The sequence below is a fragment of the Nerophis ophidion genome, unplaced genomic scaffold (genome assembly GCF_033978795.1).
Source record: "Nerophis ophidion isolate RoL-2023_Sa unplaced genomic scaffold, RoL_Noph_v1.0 HiC_scaffold_138, whole genome shotgun sequence".
Lineage (NCBI taxonomy): Eukaryota > Metazoa > Chordata > Actinopteri > Syngnathiformes > Syngnathidae > Nerophis > Nerophis ophidion.
In genome coordinates, this window is record NW_026907060.1 from 10,786 (window position 1) to 14,643 (window position 3,858).

The 3,858-nt window shown below is 38.8% G+C and overlaps 1 long non-coding RNA gene across 1 annotated transcript; it reads right to left on the reverse strand.

Annotated features, from left to right (window-relative positions):
• Positions 1-802: 802 nt before the first annotated feature.
• On the reverse strand, positions 803-2,582 carry LOC133547625 (uncharacterized). The gene is made up of 2 exons (XR_009805526.1): positions 2,197-2,582; positions 803-2,102 (listed from the first exon to the last, which is right to left on the reverse strand). It is a non-coding gene; the product is annotated as an uncharacterized LOC133547625 (long non-coding RNA).
• Positions 2,583-3,858: the final 1,276 nt, after the last annotated feature.

Sequence of the window (3,858 nt, forward strand, 5' to 3'; positions counted from 1 at the left end):
GTTCAAGCGGATCCGAGACAGCAGCGAGAGTCCCGTCCACAGGAAACCATCTCAAGCGGATCAGCAGCGTAGAGATGTCCCCAACCGATACACAGGCGAGCGGTCCATCCTGGGTCTCGACTCTGGACAGCCAGTACTTCATCCATGGTCATCGGACCGGACCCCCTGTGGAGGGGGGGACATAGGAGAAAGAAAAGAAGCGGCAGATCAACTGGTCTAAAAAGGAGGTCTATTTAAAGGCTAGAGTATACAGATGAGTTTTAAGGTGAGACTTAAATGCTTCTACTGTATCAAATCTATGCAATGCAATAACAATAATAATGCAAATCAAATGTAATGCTTTTTAATGCCATTTTGTTGCTACTTCCAAAAATGTAATGCCCATGTGCGACTGCATTTAGTTGTTTTTTTTACATCATCAAAAGCTTCCAATGATCTGTATACACACAGTTGCAAGCATTAGACAAGTAAATGAGTTGAAAAGTTGACATGAACTGTTACTATCTAGTGTATTAGAATTGGATTACAAAGCTGTTTCATTGGAGAATGTATTTTTATTGATTTATTTTTGTGGAGTAGCATCTGGTGTTTTGACTGTGTGCGTGGCCGTAGACAATCGCTCATTAAAAGGTTGGACTATCCAAAATATTAAAGGAGAACTGCACTTAAAGCCTCTAAACAAACATCCCATTCTGCATCAGATGATCAATATAATATACCCATTAGCCATTTATTTAGTTGTGTCTGTTTGAAACATGCTGTAAGTATATATAAGTATATATATATTCTCTGAAATGATGACTTATAACAGCCACAAAGCATTTTTAATCAGGATACAATTTGTTTTCAAATAGTTCAAAGGTTTTATGGAAAAATAAATGAACATCATACTAGGATTGCAAATGATGCATGTGTTTGGAAATGGATGATGGATTTAAACATTTGAGAAAAATACAGAATAATATTGGTAAAAATGCCAATCAAATGCATTTGAAAAAAGCTATAGCAATGAAACATATTGCATTTCTTGTATTTACACCCTCTCTGTTGTTTCAAATGTTTACAGTAAACAGCAAGTATGTATCAAGTGTCCGGCAGCTGAAGGAACTTGTATTCATTTATTGTGGGAATGTCAGAGAATGAAATAGTTGTGGTCTGCTGTGAAAATGGCCTCTTTTGTCCATCCTAGGCTAGCGTAGATCACTTGAGGGAATTGCGTCACAACAGTTGCTAATGTTAGGCAAGTTAGCTCATATGTGTTGAAGTGGAGATGATTGAAATAAACGACTCCGTGTCGGCTCAGCTTCTCCATTATCCTGACATGGAGTCACAGTTAAGGACTACACGCCTACAGTGACCAAAGAATGGAAAAGTTGATGTTTCATTTTGCTTGATTGAAGCAGTGCTTTTGTCGTGTTCCCACCTTACAATACCTCTTGTATGCAGTTCAAAAAAGAAACGACTGTAACCTTCTTAAGTTCCTTTTCCTTTACCGTTTGACATATTGACTGTCCGCCATGTCCTACAATCATATTCCCTTTTTTAAATGCCTCATTTAATGCTTTTTTATTGCCTTCATTTACGCAAAACCATTAATACACACAACCACACTTCAAGTTGATGGACATCAGACTATATTGCTCATCATAACGCTAGTTTGGAGTGGATAACAAATTGTAATGATGTAACATTCAGTTATGCTTCCAGTCTGCTGTAATCGAAAAGGGATCAACATTTCTCATATTGAACTTCTATTTCATTATTGTGACCCAATTTTGGCCTGAAAACACCCTCTGTTTGGGAAAACTTACTAAGGATTCCTTCCACTTTTTTCCGCTTAAGGATGCGCTTTGGTGTTCCTGCAGGTTTGTTTCCAGGGCGTCAAAAAGGGACAGCATTTTGACACGTAGAAAAAAGAGGTCCAAATAAAGGCCTACATTTGGGCTCTGCAGCATGTCTCATGGCAGCAAGGCGGAACAATGATATGAATACGCCGCTCTCAGGAAAGAGCTCTTGCTGGCCCGATTGTTGAGGAGGGCCGTCGCTGTATTTGTCTCCAACCAAGTCGCAGAGAGTTTGAAGTACTCTGACTTGGACCGGATCTGAAAGGGAAAAAAGAGCACAAACAATAGCAGAAGGAGAAAATGTGTTCAAAGTTGAAGTCAACAAAACAATGACATCATGAATGCTACTTACCTATTTTCAAGAGGACTTCTTCAATTCCTTCTTTTTCTGCCCACATTTTTTCCATCACATGGCGTCCATGATTTTTCTGCCTGTGGTTGATAACAGATAGTGTCCTCAATAGATGGGTTGCCTGCATCTCTCCTGTCTGGTGCCAGGAAAGCTGCCTTTTTATTCTCAGGTGGATTCAGGTAGCAAGCTATTGTGTACGCCGGGTGAAGGACCATAGGTGTGGACATTTGGTGATGGGCCAGCGGTGTGGGGATGGGAGGGGTGTACAGCCTCCATAGAGTGATCAAACTTGGCTGCTGAGGCCATTGGTTGATGGGCAGGATGCATGGTCTTCGTAGGGAAATGGACCTTTGATGTGGAGACCATATGGCAGGGGTGTCCAAACTTTTTCCCCTGAAAAATCAAAGCCATTTTCATATTTTTGATTTGAAAAACCAATACAATATATGTATCAAAAATATACATTTAGGCCTCCACTCAGTTAGGGTTTTGGTCAAAAAAATATATTAAAAATGTGTCATTATTCAGTATTATTAGTATTGTTTTCATTATTATTCATGTTTTAAATCTCTAGATCAACATTAGGGAAAAAATGGAAAAAACAGAAAATATGCAATATTTTCATCCAATAACTTTTTGAGGTGGAATATTTGAGATGATATAATAATTGAAGCCTTCATTTTGGATTTTGATTCATTATTATTTTTGGAGCAACGACACTTCAAAACAAATCACACTAAAATAATTGGGGATCGAAAAGTGTCCTACTCATTAAAGTGTTAAAAAATAAATCATACATTTTTTTACTGTTTAATGTCGATGCATCAGTGTTGTCGGGTCTCCCACTAATTATCATTCAGAAAAGCCAGGAATTGAGATATTGCACAGGAAGCTCATGCATACTATGCCCTCTGGGCAACAGTAGCAATGGAATGCCCAGTCACCTGGGAGTCTGGCCGCATAGTCGTTATACCTGCTCAACCAACCTTTTTAAGTTACGGTTGGGTAGTTAACATGGGCGCCTATTGCATCGAACCTTGATAGCAGTTCAGCAAACCATTTTAAGTTACAGTTTTAACAAGTACCAAACGTTGAAACCGTGAGTCAGGATGGTGTGTGGAAAAGCTAAATGCCCGTGTCAGTCTCCCTGATAATAAAATTGTGAAAGCAAACTTTATGACGAATGCTCTATTAAAATGTGACATTCGATATTGGTTTTACCACCGACTGGTGATTTTAATATGCTGCCCAGACAGTTAAGTAGACCGTCAATGTTCTATTGATAGCAAAACCCTTGGACTCTGAAAGTTGTAACATGTTGAAAACTGTGAAAAGAGTAGTTGCTGCAAAGAAGGCTTTGTAGAAGCAAGAATTTTGGAAAATCCTGGACTTTCCAAAATGGTGTAAAAGGTTAAAAAATGTGGAAACATTGTATTGTTGTACCGTTATTTGTAGTTATTTTCCTTTTTTATTAAACATTTAAAAGTAAATGAGGCCATTCCTGAAGGAATTGTGTACGAATGCTCCAATGCTGGGAGACTGACACAGGCATTTTGCTTTTACACACACCATTCTGACCCACGGTTTCAACATTTGGTACTTCTTAAAACCGCAACTTAAAAGGGTTGGCTAAACAGCTACTAAGGTACGAGGCAATTGGCG